Source organism: Macaca thibetana, chromosome 4 (assembly GCF_024542745.1).
Source record: "Macaca thibetana thibetana isolate TM-01 chromosome 4, ASM2454274v1, whole genome shotgun sequence".
NCBI classification, from domain to species: domain Eukaryota; kingdom Metazoa; phylum Chordata; class Mammalia; order Primates; family Cercopithecidae; genus Macaca; species Macaca thibetana.
Genome location: NC_065581.1, coordinates 125,782,665 through 125,802,443, shown reverse-complemented (window position 1 = coordinate 125,802,443; position 19,779 = coordinate 125,782,665). Strand labels below are relative to the sequence as shown.

The window sequence follows — 19,779 nt, the reverse complement described above, 5'->3', positions numbered from 1 at the left end:
GTATTTCATCTGGTATGTTAGCTGAACTTGTAAACTTGAACTTGTTTCATGTAACTCAAGTATACTATCCACAGGAGAGAAGTAGCGAAGGTTTATAGGGGAAAAAAAATAGACAATCCATTGCCATCAAAGAGACTGAATGGGGAGGGCAAGCATACACACAGGTGCAAATATTAAAGGACTGATTAAACACCTGAAGGCATAGGCGAGATGAGGAAAAGATGAGGGGAAGGTGGAGGAAACAAAGGCAAATACAAGTTATGAGTACAATAAATGTTTGTTGAATGAATGCATGAGAGGTGTTTTGACATTTTAATAAAAAGCAAATATAACAAGAATATAATATTATTTTTTAATCTCCTACTTTCATAATACCCCAATAAAACTATTTTAATTTTCAGCTATTATTCTTCATCTCTGTATACATTCATCAAATACTCAGAATTGCAGTGCAACAGCTTTTTGTAGTTTCTTTGTTTTGCCCCAATTATTTTTTCATATATATATTTTTTTCCATTGACCTGGGAAGCTATGATGACTTTTAAGGACATTTTAAACCTCTGTTCAAAAAGGTTTTATGTTTTCCACTTCAACTCCTGCTTAGAATGTTTAGTTCTGAGAGGGATCTGAGCTGTTTTGGAAATCAGTCTAACAAACGATTGCGAAAGCAGTGTGTAGCCAAGGTGAGTCGTAAAAAGTAAGAGCTGTTGCTAAGGGAACCACTAGAGAAATGGTGAGGGTATAAACTTTGCTATCATATTTAAATTTCTTGCCAGAGTTCTTGTTTATTGTACTTGAAAATTTAAACAGCTCCAGTTAAGACAGAAATGTCCTGGGGTGATGGACGTGGTCTGGCAGAGGCCATTGTCACAGAAGATAGTGCAGGCTGCTGGAAGGAAGGGAAGGAAGCTGTTCCTGCCCGCAGACCAAGAAGAGCACTTTCTCGACCCAGGAATCTGTGAATTTGAATGAGATTTTAGTTTACAATTGGGAAAAATCACCTTTGTGTGGCTGCCCAGGTCCCTCTCTACCTGGGTGCAAGTGTTTTGTTAAGGTGGCTGGGCACAACTTTTATGTATACACACACACACACACACACACGCGTAGGAACACAATTAAATGCAACCTTACATTGAACTCCAGTACCTTCAATTGGTACAAATGGAGCTGCTTTGATTGGTTTGTGAGTGAGGTGACAAAATTTCTCACTCTTGGCCTTCACCTCACCCTTACTTCCAACTCTACTTCTTTACTGCTGCGGTCCCTGAGGCCCATGTGGCTATCAGAAAAATAGCTTGAAAAATGTTAGTTTAGGACCACTTTTATTCACACTTATGAGGACATTGGAAGCTTTAATTTGTGAATCAGAGATTTTGCATTTCTTTTTCCTTTTCATTAATCTCTTGGTAATAATAAAGATACTATAAGAGCAGGCTGGGTGCATTGGCTCACGCCTGTAATCCCAGCACTTTGGGAGGCTGAGGCGGGCAGATCACGAGGTCAGGAGATCGAGACCATCCTGGTGGTGAAACTCTGTCTCTACTAAAATTACAAAAAAACAGCCGGGCGTGGTGGCTGGCACCTGTGGTCCCAGCTACTCAGGAGGCTGAGGCAGGAGAATGGCATAAACCCGGGAGGCAGAGCTTGCAGTGAGCCGAGATTGCTCCACTGCACTCCAGCCTGGGTGACAGAGCGAGACTCCATCTCAAAAAAAAAAAAAAAAAAAAAAAAAAAAAAAAAAAAAGATACTACAAGAGCAAAATCTTCCATCATTCCTGTAATGTGCCAGGCATCGTGCTAAGCACTTTACAGATAGCAGTTCATTTGATCTTTCCAACAACCCTACGTGGAAGGTTCTACTGTAATTCATGGATTCTAAAACATTTTTCTCTCACATTTTAGCATTTGTGAACTTAGAATGTATCTTACTTTTGATGGTGTGACATAGTTTAATGGGAAGCATTTTAAAATTTCTTAATGAACCATAACATAATGGTGTGTTTTAAATGACAGCTTAGATTCCATGAAATGCCATCTTAATATTCCCATTTTACAAACGGAGAATGAAGGCACTGAGAGGTTCAGTAACTTGCCCAATAATACACCTTGGCATCCTGGCTCAGCAGTATGCTCTTTTCCAGGCATTTGGCCTGGGATTTCCCCTGTTTCTCTCTGAATTGACATTGAGGGTTGCTCTCTGGGCCTCAGAGGTCCCCTGCAGTTCTGACACTGGATTTCATCCATTGGGTGGAGGGCTTCCTGCAGGCAGACACCCCTGGCAGGGTTAACACATCAAGCATTTTTCACTCAATTGTTAACACTGCTGGAATTTGCTTATTATATTGCTTTTCCAAATGACAACCAATTCCAGAACAGTCCTTTGGAGATGAGGCACAGCTGAAGTTTTGATAAGGGAAAAGACTGGAAGGATCGATGGTGTGCTAGAACTCATTTCAACTGGCTTGGAAGAGCTCTTGCCAGCTGGTTGTTTGAAATCGTTCTGCCAATAAAATTGACCATAGTGGAACTATTTACATCATAGAAACGGTCAAACATCATGAATCAAGACTTTTTTTGTTTGTCTGTTCTTTTAGCTTAGAAATAATTTTTTTGGAGGGGATACCCATCCAATGTCTGTCCTTTCTAGAGAGCAGATTCGGAAGCACATCACTAGACAGATGCTCAACCATCTGATTCCCACAGAAAACCTCATTGGTCAAAACACAATGGTGGGAGGAAAGCAGGCAGAGTCAGTGTGAGAAAATGAGCAGAATCCGAAGTTTTCAAAATAGTCTTAATGTCAAATAATTTCAATATTATTACAGTTAGATCTTGTGCGTGTGTGTATATGTTAATTTAATTCATGTTATCATCTTAATGTCATTATAGATAGGCGAACATTGACACATACGTTATCCATATGTGTGGTGCTGTAGAGAAATAAAAATTATCCAAGGAGCGGCCAGGTGCAGTGACTCACGCCTGTAATCCCAGCACTTTGGGAGGCCATACGTAGCAGGCAGATAACAAGGTCAAGAGATTGAGACCATTCTGGCCAACATGGTTAAACCCTGTCTCTACTAAAAATACAAGAATTAGGCAGGCGTGGTGGCAGACACCTGTAGTCCCAGCTACTCAGGAGGCTGAGGCAAGAGAATCGCTTGAACCCGGGAGGCAGAGGTTGCAGTGAGCCGAGATGGCACCACTGCACTACAGCCTGGTGACAGAGCGAGACTCCATCTCAAAAAACAAAACAAAACAAAACAAAATTAGCCAAGGAGAGAGCACTGCTCACTTTTAATCTTGTCCTCCTTGCTAAGAGAAGGAAAGGCTAGCGAGCTATTTGCCAACGGCAGTGAGTGGCCAACGGAGCTTCCAGGATCATCTAAGTGTAGCCCAGAAACAATAAATATTAGATCTTAGAGGGCAGTGATCACCATGTAAAAAGTGGTAAGTGTATGTTCATTGCTGAGTTGAGCAATTATGGGAGTTCTCATACAGTCACATCTCTTCCATATGAATTATTTTGTTATTTTTTTTCCTCTTTGGTAATTCTCAGTAAAACCACGAAATGAAAAGAGCTGTGGGCTTATCATGAGAAGGAGGAAGGAAGTGAGCAGAAGCACAGGCGGCCTCACTCTCCTCAGCCTGAAGACAGAAAACCCCAGGGAACAGAATGGATTGTGGCAAGGTTAGAAAGAGACCCAAAGCGACCTGAGATCTCAGGTGTTTGGCAAAGAGGAAAGGAAGAGCCTGGAAATAGGCTGGGGTTTGAGGAGAAGTTGTCGGGGCGAAGAGTGAGGGAGGGAGCTTGGGTCCTCAAACAGGAGCTCTTTGGTCATCTTGGGGCCACAGAAGTCACAAGACACTGTTGGGTATTGATGGTAGGAAAACAAGACAAGGACGGGTGACCCCAAAAGCTGACTGGGAGAAGGGGTAGGGGTTATGGTTGCCTTACAAACAGCAAAGGGCCTGCCCATGTCTCATTTTCAAATTGGGCTATTTTAGAAAGAAATATCTTTGGGATTCTCTTCTGTTTAGAGCTGCCAAGGATTTAGTTCAAGAAAGGTATCTTTATGGATGTTAGGATGGAAATGTTAGCAGTTGGGCTCTTGGCTAGCTCAGAAGGAGGGGCTTGGCTTTTTAGGGTATAATGTGAGGCTGGACAGCAGCTTCTGAAATAGCCTTCCCTGATACCTGCCCCCATTCACGGAGAAGGGCTGCTCACAATTTATTAACAAATATGGCTCTTATTAATAATTCTTTGAGCTAGCAGAGCAATCCTAGCTGATTGAAAATAATTACCAACCTCTCCAGTTGATTAAACAGCACATTTGGATTTTCATTTATATCATCATTTTGATTGAATGATGTGTGTGTACGTGGGGCTGTGTGTTAACAAGGTGTCTCTTAAAAGTAATAATAAGTACTCAATGAGAAAGAGTTGCATACTGCTCAGTATAAAAGCAAAAACAAGAAGTCTAAGGCAGGTGAGCAAAAGAACAAAACGGGGACCTAAAATAAATTATGAAAGACAGACTGTGACAGAGATAAAGTTTCATGGGACGCAAGTGATAAACACATAGAAAAATACTTATGACGTTCCAAGCATAGCATCAGAGGATTGAAAATTCTGGTCAGCATCAACAAACAAGCAGTATAATTAATCTGGAACAGAAAGAATACCACAGATGTTTAAAATTATTTTTTTTTCTACTGACTCAGTCTCCTGCATACTTACAAATTGAAGCATGTAGATTAATAGCTCCTGAGGTTGACGCCCAACGGGCCCAGCTCCAGGACTGTGTTTGCACTCAATGACATCTTCTTGGATTCACACTGTTTCCCCTAATCAGAATATAGAATAATTAAAGCCTAAACTCGTTTTGTCTCACAGTGGTCACCCAAGTGTGTTCTGTTAGAGATTCACTCAACAAGCATAACAAACAAAAACTCCACCAAAAACTGCTGCATCTCACAGAAGGGGTGCAGGCTGCTCTTCTTTGCTCACATAACTTAGTTTGGAGCAGCCTCATTCACAACACGATAGTGCTAACTTGCTTCCACCTGGTTCATTTGAATTCGGATTTTGCTGCAGGTCTCCATCTGGTTTAGTTCCACAAACTTTAAATGCTAGAGAAAAGATTATGCAAACGTGGAAGTTCATAACACCCTGAGGCCATTTTTTTTCACAACCTTGAGGAGTAGGCAAATGTTTTCCTGGAGAGGTAAACCAAGTCACCAAGCTGTTCTGTTGATGGCTTAACATTTCCTATCAAGTCAGAGGCAAAACAAACATGAAAATCTTGGCCAGAATTGAAAATTCAGCAGGTTTGTTAGAGCGCTGCCCTCTCTTAAGCTGGCTTTTTGTTTTTTACCTGCAGTGCTGGTTAAACATGAAATTTTTCTGAAAGGGCAGGGAAAGGCAGAGTGGTCCATATGGATTGGAAAGAGCCGGCTCTGCTGAGGAAGGCCTCATCTCAGACCCGGCAGCTCTTCCTTTAAAGAGCGCTGGCTTCTCGGGCATGGTGGCTCATGCCTGTAATCCCAGCACTTTGGGAGGCTGAGGCGGGCGGATCACCTGAGGTCAGGAGTTCAAGACCAGCGTGACCAACATGGAGAAACCCCGTCTCTACTAAAAATACAAAATTAGCCGGGTGTGGTGGCACATGCCTGTCATCCCAGCTACTTGGGAGGCTGAGGCAGGAGAATTGCTTGAACCCAGGAGGCAGAGGTTGTGATGAACCGACATCACGCCATTGCACTCCAGTCTGGGCAACAAGAGCGAAACTCCGTCTCAAAAAAAAAAAAAAAAAAAAAAAAGTGCTGGCTCATGGAGCTCCAGGGTACCCTCACCATGGATTGTGCAGATCTCTGAGTGTCCCAAGTCAGAAACATGGCCACCCCACCAGGCCCTTTTTAACCTGGATAATTCACCCCACGCCTCTCGTTGGACCCACCAAGTCGCATATGGGGTTGACACAGGCATCAGCCATCTCACAAACACTGAAATTAGATATAATTTACCAAACTGTGAGGTCCTGGATAAGGCCTTATATTCCTTTGCTATGAGTTTGATCAGGAGCAAAATCCTTAGATCTCTTTCTGTTTGAACTATTATAGAAAAAAATATCTTTGTGATTCTCTTTTGTTCAGAGCTGCCAAGGATTCAGCTCAAGAAGGATATCTTTATGGGTCTTCAGGAGATTTTGGCAGTCAGGCTCTTGGCTAACTCAGAAGGAGGATCTTGGCTATTTTACTAAATAGGTTAGTCAAATAGAATACGGAGAGAAGACATGCAAACTGTACTAAAAAGACAATGTTCTCTGCTCTAAAAATTGTGTATTCACAATTTAAATGTTATTTTAACTTAGAAATGCATTTTGTCCACATTTACGTTCAAGATGCAAAAGGTATTCTGACATATATACTTACACACACAAAGAAAAAAGTACTCAAAGAGAGGCTGAGAAGTCATCTGTCCACTTAGTAACCAGAATAGAAATAGAAATAGAGAGCAGGTACAAAAATAATTTCTCAGAGTCTTTGGCCTACAAAAGATATATTTGGTTGTGCCATGCGAACTAGCCCTTCCCCCGTTGCCTGTATATCCCATCTTAATAATTCCCATCTCCTTTTATTCTTCCCCAAGTCACTAGGCTAAGAGAATGTTTCTAATTATCACTAACAAACCCACTTAGGTTATGTTTACATAACAATAAGAAAATGTTTCAGGGAGGAATTAACTATTGCACTGGGGCGTAGGCATTAATTTCTTCATGTAAGATCCAGTTCTTCTTTACTGAATGTTTCATCAAATGTTTATCTCAAACCAGTAGGCTTAGCCTGGTTAAGGGGTGTTTTCCACATAAAAGCCTCCTGATTGGACAAAAACTGGCCTCACCCAGGGTGTCCTAAGATGGTCTTATCTTTTAACACACTTTCTGACTCCTTTTAGACAAAAGAAGGAAACTAAAACAAAATTGGGGCTAACAATCTGGTTAGGAAGATAGGACATTAGTATTAAACCAGGGACAGATATGCTTGTGAAAATGAAAGAAATGTAAAGGAGAGAATCATTAAATTTCATAACAGAGCTGGAAGGACTTAAAACTAATCTAATCTTCCTTATTCTACAGATGTGGAAACAGAGAACCACGCAGAGCAAAGCGACTGACCACATTTTTTTTCTTTCTTTCTTTTTTTTTTTTTTTTTTTGAGATGGAGTCTCGCTCTGTTGCCCAGGCTGGAGTGCAATTGAGTGATCTCAGCTCATTGCAACTTCTGCCTCCTGGGTTCAAGCAATTCTTCTGCCTCAGCCTCCCAAGTAGCTGGCACTACAGGCGCCTGCCATTATACCAGGCTAATTTTTGCATTTTTAGTCGAGGTGGGGTTTCACCATATTGGCCAGGCTGGTCTCGAACGCCTGACCTCTTGACTGATCACATTTTCTAAAAGCACTGGCCTATGGTTCAAGAGCTAATGTAAACATTTCAAGGCAGATTTTTCTAGATATCCTAGGAAAAAAAAAAAAACTCATCCAATATTCTCTTTTATTCAAAAATCCAATCATTCATATTACAGTCTTTTCCCATATTTCTCCCAAATTTCTCATGCTGACGTTCAGGCCAGGTCTAATTTTTGGTAAACTGCCTTAGGTGGGCAAATATTCCAAGGGAAGGACCTAGAGTCTGCCCCTGAGTAGAGGGAACCATACCTGCAGCCCCTGGGTAGAGGGAACCATACCTGCAGCCCCTGGGTAGAGGGAACCATACCTGCAACTAGAGATAAACCACTACAGCTGCCAACGTAGGCCTTTGTGCTTAGTAATTTGCCCATGACTTGTAGCTAAGGCTTCTTTAGCACACAGGAGACAGAATTCTAATCAGGACTATGTTTTCTGGATTTACTATACCCCAGCTCAGTCTGAGGGACAGAGAGGAGTGGTTTTGTTTTGATCACTTTCATTTGTGGTAGTCTATGCCTGCCTCTTGCTCTTTCAACAAATCCATAAGATTCCTTATTCTCCTCTTTCCTCTTTTTTAAAATCTTAATTTCCGAGTCATTTCAAGTTTGCTGTTTTTCGATTTTCTGCTCCACCCATCCTTCACCTTAATCCTCTAATCCCATTCAAGCAAAGTAGTAAGTTCTTTTTCTTCTTTGTTTTCTCCCCGTAGTTTTCTACTTTTTAGTTTTTTTTAAATATCTTGGGAAGTTTACCCTTTTTGCCAAATGTGAATTATGCTCATGGACATTTAAGAATTCATCTTCTAGTTTTGATGAGGCTAAAAGACTATGGTTTCTTTCACTTTGTTTTTTTTTTTTAATCACTAAACTTCTTGAAAGAAGTCTACACTTGGTCTATACTTAGTGTCTTTACATCTCATTAATTCCTCAACCCAATACTGTCTGGCTTCCACCAACATTACTCAATTAAAAATACTCTCTGACCAGCATCCTCCCAAGTGGCCAGTTCAATGGCTTCGCTTTCTCTTGTTATCCTACTTGACATTTTATGCAACATTTGACACGGTTGACCAGTCCCTCCTTATTGAAACGCTCTTCTTTCTCCGCCTCTTTTATTTCACCAGCCTCTCTAAGCTTTCTTCTTGGGCTTCCTTTGCTAGTTTCTCCCACCCTTTGATGTTGTTTTTCTAGGGGATTGATTTATGGTCAGCTCACACTGCACACTTCAGCCCCATTCTAATTTCTTTAATAGTTCCATAAGTATTGATAAAGTTCTGTGGCTCTTAACTTCTCAGTTGAAGTCCAGTTCATATTTCCTAGGGCCTATAGGACATCTCCTCTTATTTTCTCTGAACAGGCTGTATTATTATTATTATTATTATTATTATTATTACCACTATCATGATCATCATGATTAAATTCTCCACCAGTTTGCACATGCTGTTTTCTTTGCTTCCTACATCCTTCTTTCACCACACCAGCTTGGAGCACTCCTGCTAATTATTCAAGACCAGCTCTCCTGCTATCTGTTCTTTGTCACTCTTAGGAAGAGTTAGTTGTTATTTCCTTTCTTCTTTTTGAAGCATTTTGATAGAGATAATGACTTACATTAATGGAATTCTTAGGTGCCAATTGCTGATCTAAATTTTTCACACACATTATCTCATTCTTTCTGCCTGGTAGCCTCTGATAAAGTTACTCTACCAATTTTGGATGAGGAAACTAAGATTCCATGTAGTAACCTGACCAGGATCCCATAATAAAGTTTCAATTCCAGAGAGTCTGAATAACTTCCCCAAATAATAGTAGCTAACTTTTACTGACTGCTTACTTTGTGCGCGGATTTTCTGTGTTACCTCATTTAGTCCCCAGAACAGTTAGGAAGGAGTATAATCATGGTACCTATTTTATAAATGAGGAAATTGAGGCGTAACTTGCTCAAAACTGCATAGCCTATGAAGTAGCCAAGTCAGAATGTACTTTGTATTATTTCTCTCGATGACAAAATTTCCCAAATTGTTCTATGAGTAACCCCTTAGGTGCGTCCATCTTGCACGCTTCCTTCAGCTCCTTGAAGGCCCAGATGATGTCATTTTCAACTCTAAAACCTTTTATCTAGTCACAAAATACAAGTTTGATAAATGTGGAGAGAAAGAGACAGATAGACAGACTGGCTATTGTTGTCTTTGGGTTGTTTTTCTAGGGCAACCGATATGCACCCACTTTATTATATGTTTTCCATTGCAAATTATTTGTTTTGTGTAGCATTATGAAGTCTAATGTGAAAATGCTGTCTCTGCAAACTTTCTTTTTGAGTAAAAATAGTTTCAGTTCCCAAAGGTAAAATAACTGCTGCCCTGACAATCTGTATCTGCTTCTCTCCCTTTAGCAGTTTTTTAGCTGTTGTGTCCAGATGGAAAGTTTACTTGAAAAGACCCTTATCTATTCAGAGATAAATACCACATTTCACAGAATATAAGCTGACAACAAATTTAAGTCATGTCATAGTTTGAAAGAGGACATTTTTTGTTGAGTGAGACTGTCCCCATCTCAGGTACTTGACAGCTCTATTAGTGTTTGTGAAATTACAGAAGTAATACATTATATTATAGAAAATATCCAAAATACAAAATTGTATATAGTAAAATTTTAAAATCCTCCTTTGCTATATATCCTCAATTATTTTCCTTCATTTGTTTTGCTTACTATACTTTTTCTAGGCATTATAAACACAAATGTGCATATATACATACATGTTGAGTTTTTTAATTTCATAAATTGAGATCACGGTATACATACTTTCTTTGGCACATTTTTCTTATAACAATATATCTTCACATGTCTGTATTAATCAATCTACTTCAATCTTTTTAATGGTTACATAGTGTTCTATGCTAAGGAATGCATACCCTGTAAACCAATTCCATTTAGAAGAATACATGAACTGGTTTCCACAATGCTAACTATATACATATCTTTGTGCACACATGCAGGATTTCTGAGGCTGAGTTCCTCAAAGTAGAGCGGCTGGGTCACTTGGATAGACTTTTCTTGTGGTAGCTGGTAATGTGGAAGCTGCCCACATGAGTCTGGCCTACCCATCTTTACAATTTTAGCAAACATAGTAAAATCTATCTACAGTATTTTAATCAACATTGAGAGTTTATCTGAATCTATAACTTCCTCTTTCTCCTGAACATGACCAAACCAGTAGCATGCTTTTACTTTTCTCTCTCCTCCCCCATTTTCTGTATTTACTGAAATCATTTTGAATTTTCTAATTTTTAAACCCTATGGTTCTGTTTCTTATTACTTATTTCTTAATAATTGTAATAAACTTCATAGCTATGTTCTCATAAATAATTTAGGGTTAACTGGGTTAGGTTGTTTTTTTCCTCCCTCCTCCTCTTGCACCATGTCATTTCTTTTTAAATTCCTCTTTTGTAGTTTTAATTTTTTCCACTGGAATAGACACCCTGGTGGTAAGGATTATAAATCATTGCATGTGTAACAATATCTTTATATTTTCTGCATTCTAGATTGATGTTTTCTCTGGTTATGGGATTCTGGGTTCAAGAGAGTTTTCTCTTCTCTTTTTGAAGCAATTTCTTTGTTATGTAGTGCTTGTTTATATAAAATGTGATGACAAACTGACTTTTGTTCTTTTAGGTTACCCATGTTTTTTTCTCCTTGGAACATTTTTAGATTTTTTTTTCTCTTTGTCCTTGTAACTCAATATTCTCACTAAGATTCATTTCTGTTTTTGTTTGCTTTTTAACATTTTCTGACTCAGCAGTTTGTCAGCCATTATCAGGAAGGACATTCAGATTCTGGAATCCTAAAGCTTTCATAGCAAGGAGGCTGAATTTTCTTTTGTGATTATTTCCTGCGTGATACTCCCCCAAGCCTTTTGTTTTTTATTTTTTATTTTAAAGAACTGTCAGGCTGTGAGAAAAATCAAAACAATATATAGAAAAGGAGAAATAAAAATCGGATGTGCATGATTTTAAAAAAATCTTCAACAGTTACATTATTTGTTAATAGCTTTTGATGACCAATCATTCTACCTCTTCCTACTGAATAGGCTTGAATATCTGGAAATAAGATATGCTATCATTCTTTTTGGTCATGAAGGCTACATAGTTACAGCCAGGCATGAGAAATTTAAATTACAGAATTGATGTATTCCCAGGGGTGGGGGAAATCTGCTTTCTGTGTCCCAAAGCCTATATTCTCACTCATTTTCTTGATAAAATTGGAGATGGGCTTGTCTGAAATAGTAATTTGGCCCCATTCATTATAAAATCATTTTCAACAGTTTAACAAGTGCATTTAGATTACATGAATTTCTAAAGAAATATTAATAATATATAGAACTAATGCAAGCTATCAAAATAAGTCCCTAGCCTAAATAAATACCTTAAATGTATTAAAGGAAAAATGGTGGATCTAACTGAATATCCATGGGCTAATCTTCAGTGAACGTCTCTCTGTGCCGGGTACCTCTGCTATTTTGTATAAGCATTGCTTCTTTTAATCTTCTCAGCAGCCCAATGAGGCAAGCAATGTTATTACTCCATTTTACACATGAGGAAACTAAAGTTGAGAGAACTTGTCTAGGATCATGCAATTAACAAACAACTCGCTGCGATTGAATCCAAGCTGCCTAATTCCTCAGGAGCGTTTTCTTATGGTGCACTGTGATTTGGAAAGTGTTCAGGGGCCAAGTGTGGTGGCTCACACCTGTAATCCCAGAACTTTGGGAGGCCGAGGTGGGAGGATCACTTGAGGTCAGGAGTTTGAGACCAGCCTGGCCAACATAGTGAAACCCCATCTCAACCAAAACTACAAAAATTAGCCAAGTGTGGTGGCAGTGCCTGTAGTCCCAGTTACTCGGGAGGCTGAGGCAGGAGACTTGCTTGAACCCAGGAGGTGGAGTTTGCAGTGAGCCGAGATTGCGCCACTGCACTCCATCCTGGGTGACAGAGTGAGACTCCATCTCAAAAAAAAAGAAAGAAAGAAAGAAAGAAAGTGTTCAGGAGCTCAGTCTCTGCATCTCACAATCAGAGAAAACATCCTGGAGGTGGTGGCTCCTGAAGCGATCAGCAGGTGAAGAAGAGAAGAGCATTTTAGGAAAGGGCAATTTATATAATGATGCCCAAGAGTGAAGGGTGCGGCCCATTGGGGAGGATTGTCGGTTGTTGTGTATGGTTTTAAGCAACCCTGTATAAGCCGTCAACTTTTCTGAGGCATGTAGTTTGGTACTTTGAATTTTATCAACATTTTGTCTTTTGTCTGCACAATTATCTGTTCAGCGAAACTCATCAGTGAATAAGTGATTGAAATAACAGAGTGAATGGAGATCTGGTTATTTCAATCACACGGACAGAGCTGTAAGATTCAGTTTCCACTATTTAGAATTGGAACCTAAATTACCATGGACTTGACATAAAATTTATTATAAATGCATGATGAGATCCAATCATATTTATTTATCCAAACAACTGACAGTATGAGATCTTCATGATTCTGGACCATAAGGATTCCAAATAGGCTGTTCACTTACGAATAGGCCTGTAACAAGGACGTGTGAGAACAAATGCCAGAGAAAAATTTTTGGTAAGTAATGCACTCTCAATTTTAAACTTTCAGAGCGTTTCTATGCACATGAATGAATCAAGAGCCAGTGGATGGTTAAGAAAATGCTTTTCACAGAGCCCTTTAAAATTTAACAGGTGCCAAAGAAATTCTACCAAAGAAGCTGAAGTGCATTTTAAGTGTGTTTTATGTTCAGTGTTCTTGCCTGATACAAGGACAGAATACAAGACCAAGTATCTCTATGCAGGGAATGCACAAATTCCAACTCTGGCTTATATTTCATTATGCTCCAAAAATATCCCGGATGATTAAAGTAATTCATTGTAAAAAAAAAATGCACCAATTCCTACAGATTTTTGGTTTTCATATGACATAACAAAAAACTTGAAGTAATGAGTTGTACTGTGATTTTATTACGTCAACCTACTACTGGTTGTTATATGTCATGTTTATCTGTGGTATCCAATGGAATTGTGTGCGTTAGGCTAAATTCCTTCGTAATTTGAACTCCTCTCTGGTGGAATGATCTCTAAGCACTTTAAGGCCTTGGTATCTCTTCAAAAACAAAGGCCTTATCTCTTTATATCTCACCCTGAATTCCATTTGCCTCTGAATCTCAATCAAAGACAACAGGATAATCCAATCCCCTTTGAAATTTTTGATGCAATCTGATATTGACGTGGATCTCAAGAGTAGTCTATGTGAAAAGCATGCTCTCATACTGGATCATCGCCCACATTGTTTTTTTGTATGCGATTCAAAGCTGTTTAGACCAAGGTTTCTCTCAAGTCCCTTATACTATCACAGCTTGGATAAATTATCTTTAGTATAAAAACATCTTGGTATATCAGCTTGATGAATTTAGAAAATATAAGGGTGGTGTCAGGGAAAAGTGGTATGATTAATCCTTGATATAAGAAAAAGACAAATGTAATTTGAGACCAAGCTATTGTTCAATAGATGGGCTATTTCTAAGGGCTGACTTCTAGTTTGGAGACAGGCTTGCCTATAGGACTTGTGATTCTTGTGCAACATCAAAGAGGGAATGGAGGATGTAGGGCTGAACTTACAAGTCACAACATGTTTCCTGGGGCATGAACATTCCTCTTTCTACTCTGGCCCCTAAATTTTATCCTTCAATGGCCTTCTATTACACCAATTCTCTGAGCTCTCATATGGGCACTTAATCTATTTATTCTTTTGTCTTGTTTTCAAATTGTTCATGTGTTATCTTGCCTTCACAACCAGACTGAAAGGTCCTGGAGAGCAAGGGCCATGGTTTTTTTTTTTTTTTTTCCTTGAGGCAGAGTCTCACTCTGTCACCCAGGCTGGAGTGCAGTGGTATGATCTCGGCTCACTGCAACCTCGGCCCCTTGGGTTCAAGTGAGTCTCCTGCCTCAGCCTCCCAAGTAGCTGGGACTACAGGCATGTGCCACCACACCCAGCTAATTTTTTACTTTTAGTGGAGATGGGGTTTCACCATGTTGGCCGGCCTGGGCTCGAACTCCTGACCTCAGGTGATCTGCCTGCCTCAGCCTCCCAAAGTGTTGGGATTACAGGCGTGAGCCACTGCACCCGGCCAAGGACCCTGTTTCACATTGCTTTTGTGGCCATTACAGCATCTGATAGTGTGCTGAGGTCACAGGAGACTTCTCTCAATCTTTGTAAAATGGATTCAAATTGAGTAAGGAACCTTGAGAATCTTGACCCAGGGCTAGCACAGACTCCGCAAAATCTCTTCTTTCTCATTGGCAGCCACCTCACATCTCATTGTCTGCCCGAGTGCTCTCTTGTGCCTCAACTACCCACGTGCATTCTTCTCCTCAAAAGGCATCTTCAGTTTTTGCACACCTCAGTGGTTTTCCCATTTCTAGTCATTTTCTTCTTCTTGATTGCCAAATTCTGGTAGAGGGCATTAAATGTTTTTTTTTTTTTTTAAATAAATAATTAACAGGCTAATAGTTAACAAAAACAGATTAACAAGTTAATAATTAACAAGTTTAATAGATTATACCTGTGTGATTACCTCGTCTCAACACAGGATTTAATAATGATATGCTTAAAGGCCTCATAAGTGGATTTTCAGTGGATCAGTACAGTTTTTACTGATCATGGCAAAATTATCATCTTTGCTTGCAAAGTCCAAGCTATTCCTTTATTTTTTTCATTTCCTTTTTTCTCTTAAAAAGGTATATTATCTCTAATTCTAAAATCGATAAGTAGGTTGGGTGCAGTAGTTCACGCCTGTAATCCCAGCACTTTGGGAGGCCGAGGAGGGTTCATCTCCTGAGGTCAGTAGTTCGAGACCATCCTGGCTAACACGGTGAAATCCTGTCTCTACTAAAAATACAAAAATTAGCTGGGCGTGGTGGTGGGTGCCTGTAGTCCCAGCTACTTGGGAGGCTGAGGCAGGAGAATCGCTTCAACCTGAGAGGCAGAGGTTGCAGTGAACTGAGAATGTGGCACTGCACTCCAGCCTGGGCAAGGAGAGTGAAACTCCATCTCAAAAACAAAAACAAACAAACAAAAGATAGATAGATAGATAGAGTAGTTACTGTAAAGATTTTGTCAAATGCAGGAGGACAACAACAGCAAAAATCTACCCATAATCCCATCATCCAGAGATAAACATGCCTAAAATAATTTTCTTCCGGGCTTTTCTTATTCATATATGTATGTGCATGACCCTTGCTTCATAAGCTTGGATATATAAGACATGTTTTCTAATTTCCTTAAATCCAAGTGAAATCTGGCCTTATCCTTCCAGAGGACACTATAATCACCTTGCCAACTTTGAGAAAACTTCACTGATGTTTTTATTATAATTGACTGGAAATGATAAATGAATGCACAGAAAGTAGGTATTTTGATAATACTTAGTCTCTCATCTAAGAATATGGTATATGAACTTTATTCAAGTTTTCTTTTGTCTCTCAATAAGTTGTTGCAGGTGTTTTGTGTGTGTGTGAGGTGGGGAAATACAGAAGTCCTACCCTTTTCTAAGTTATTTCTCGGCATTTAACATTTTTTTAAACTGCAATTATGAAAAGAATCTGTTTATCCTTACATTTACTGCTATTGCTGGCATTATTTAAGAAGGTACTGATTTTGGGGGTATGGGCTTTGTTTTCGATCATATTAGGTGACTTTCTTATTAGTTCTATTATAATAGTTTTTCAATGTATTCCCTGAAAGTTCTAAGTAGACCATAGCATCATTTATGAATGATAATACCTATAACTCTTATTTCCATTTCATGTCTTATTGCATTGACTAGAATGTGTAGAACAAGATTAACAATGCTGGCATCCCTGTTTTAAAAGGAATGGGTTGAGTGTTTTATGAAGATATGTTAGCTACTGTTTGAGGTAAATGTTCTTTTTTCATACTAGGTAATCAGTAGTTGCTTTTAAAATATGTTGTTTGGATTCAAAGTTACTTAGAATTTTACAGCCACCTGTTTTAAAAAATCCATTGTCTTGACAGTAAAAGTGTGAACTTATGCACAATTTACTAAATTATTGATCACTAATGGATAGTAGTGGGGTAATTATAATAATTATTAACACTTGTAACATTTGTTTACATTATTCCACTTAGACTTTATTGTACTATTTACATTTTTGTTTTTATCAGTTATATTTGTATTTTTCTTTCTTCTTCCACTGCATCATAATCTTCTTGGTAAGTCATATTTTTCCTTTGGAAAATCCAGTGTCTTCTAAAGTATTCACAGTCCATGAATATATATTATTGATGACCTACTTACTTAGCACTAATAAAAACAATAACAGCAACTCAATATTTATTGAGCATTTAGTATGCACCAGACTGTTCTAAACACTTTATACACTAGCTTTTTTTTTTTTTTTTTTTTTTGAGACGGAGTCTCGCTCTGTCGCCCAGGCTGGAGTGCAGAGGCTCAATCTCGGCTCACTGCAAGCTCCACCTCCTGGGTTCATGCCATTCTCCTGCCTCAGCCTCCCGAGTAGCTGGGACTACAGGTGCCGCCACCAAGCCGGGCTAATTTTTTATATTTTTAGTAGAGATGGGGTTTCACCATGTTAGCCAGGATGGTCTCAATCTCCTGACCTCGTGATCCACCCGCCTCGGCCTCCCAAAATGATGGGATTACAGATGTGAGGCACCGTGCCCAGTCTACACTAGCTTTTTAACCCACACAATAATCCTTAGAAGTAGATATTATTTTACACTTTTTTCTGTATGAGGGAACTGGGATAGATTAAGCAGGTTGCTTGAGGTGTGCACCTAGGCAATTATAGAGCCTGAATATGAATCCAGGCAACCTAACCCCAGAGCGATGCTCCTTCCATAGATGGCCATGTTACTGTATAAATCATGCTGGTAAAACTTCTTTAAATAAAATTTTCATCCTGCTTTATACCTATGCAACCCTGAGCAATCAATACGGTAGGGTAGGACTCGAAATATGTTTCTCTGGAATAGCATTTAATTTTTGCTTTTGTTCGTACTTCTCAAGATTGAATTTTTGATTCATCTATGTGAAATGGCCCTAAAAATGTCTTATTCTGTAATCTTCATAATTTAAGATAAATTAGTCCATGAAACTAAAGCCATTAAGTTATCTCTTTACTAAAGAATTATCTCTTGAATCTTTGTTTGGGAAAATTCCTTTTTATTTATTTATTTATTTATTTGAGATGGAGTCTCGCTCTGTCACCCAGGCTGGAGTGCAGTGGTGTCATCTAGGCTCACTGCAAGCTCTGCCTCCCGGGTTCACGCCATTCTCCTGCCTCTGCCTCCCGAGTAGCTGGGACTACAGGCACCCACCATGCCCGGCTAATTTTTTTGTATTTTTAGTAGAGACGGGATTTCACCGTGTTAGCCAGGATGGTCTCTATCTCCTGACCTTGTGATCCACCTGTCTGGGCCTCCCAAAGTGCTGGGATTACAGGCGTGAGCCACTGTACCCAGCCAATTCGTTATTTTATCTTTGTGGCAGAATCAATATTCACTGTTAGCAAATTACAATGATGCATACCAGCTTTGAATAGTCTACACTGAGACAGATTTCCCAGGATTTTCTGGCTAACTCGTTAAACTGTCTATACTCTGTTGAGTGCAGGGTGAACTCACAGGGGCCTGGAAGAAGTGTGGGGCGCTGGGGCTCTCGTCCAACTATCACCAGTCACTTGTGTGATCACTGGAAAACCAGCGAAATGTTCTTGTGTATGAAAAAGTACGTCCAACTAAGTAAAACAGGATTACATTTTCTTCTAGGGCTAGATGTTTACTGTTTATATGATTGAGAAATTCAGAAATTTCAAAAATATATTTTGATATACATAAAGACAATTATACTTTTTGGCCATTTGAAATCTCTCAATGTCTTATTTAATCAATATACACACTATCTGAAAATCTTAAACATTACTAATTTACAATGTACATTAAGCCTCTTCAATTCTGAGTGACAGAATCATCATTCTTATGCTTCTTTAGAACATGAATTTAATTGACTCTTTCAGGTATACTTTAGCTGCAATCACATTTATGTTCCTTTTCTTTATCCCATATGTTCACAAACAATTAAAATAATAACAAAATAATAGCTACCCCTGGTTCCACTATAAAAATAGTGCTTTAGAAAGGTTTATTTCAGGTTATCAAACACTCTACCTATTTTCACAATTTCAAGTCTATCGGCAAAATTCTATTTTCCCATAATTTTAATTTCTACTAGCTTATAGTCCTTGGAGTTGATGTTTCTCAAAATAATCATGCTTCTTTATTGAAAAAGAACTTTTCCCACATTTATTTTGTATCTCCCAGTTGTGTCTACTTTCAGTGTTTTAATTGCAGGTTAGTTTGGGCTATCTGCATAAAGATGAATTAGTTTAGAAGCCAAATTTCATTACTCCTACTACAAAGATAGGCTCAATAACAGATGCAACAAATTTTAACTATCATTTCCGTCGGGATCACAGATGGTATTGACATGGAAGGCATCTGTGGCACAGGCCAGCGAAGAGATGGTTGGCTTCCTCTTAGAGTCAGAGCAAAAGGATGTGGCAAAAAAGATCTAAAGATGCCATGAGGAATTAAATGTATGCAGGTCGTGGTGAGTCAATTATAACAGATTCAGAGCTTATCTGTGGGGAACCTGGGGAAAGACTGGGTCTTGGGTGAGCCACAGTTTTCCTACTCTGTTTCTGTCAGAATCTAGAATGAAGCATACATGTGATAAAGTGTTTACACTTAAAGAATAGATAGAAAAGACTTCTATATATTAGGGCTTATGTTTTACCAAGCAGGAATATAGTCACAGTAAGTTTGAATCCCCTTGCACTATTGTCAAGGAGAGTTATGTATCAAGAGATAAATGAAGTGGCAAGGTAAATAGATAAAACCAAATGTGAATAACAAAAAGTAAAAATAAATGTGAGACAGGATTGTACTATTGAGTATATAATTGAGTATATTGACAAGGATATACAAGTGGGCTTAGATTAGCCAGTTGTTAATTTAACAAATACTACTGGGCACCTACTATGTGCTAGAAACTGTGACAGTTCCCAAGTTCCCAACATGCCAACTAAACATGGTCCTGAATTTTCCAGAGTTTATAGTCTTGTTGGGGAGCCTTTATGCATGGTAAAACACTAGCATCAATGTAGAGGATAAATATATCATTGAAACAATCTTTTTCTTTTTCTTTTTCTTTTTTGAGAC

At 38.9% G+C, this 19,779-nt stretch overlaps 1 long non-coding RNA gene across 1 annotated transcript in view; it reads right to left on the bottom strand.

Annotated features, from left to right (window-relative positions):
- Positions 1-4,747: 4,747 nt before the first annotated feature.
- The window catches only part of LOC126952629 (uncharacterized), a 31,389-nt gene continuing 16,357 nt past the window's right edge, over positions 4,748-19,779 (bottom strand). The window contains exon 4 of the long non-coding RNA XR_007724962.1: positions 4,748-4,848. This is a non-coding gene — a long non-coding RNA (uncharacterized LOC126952629). The remainder of the gene's footprint in view (positions 4,849-19,779) is intronic.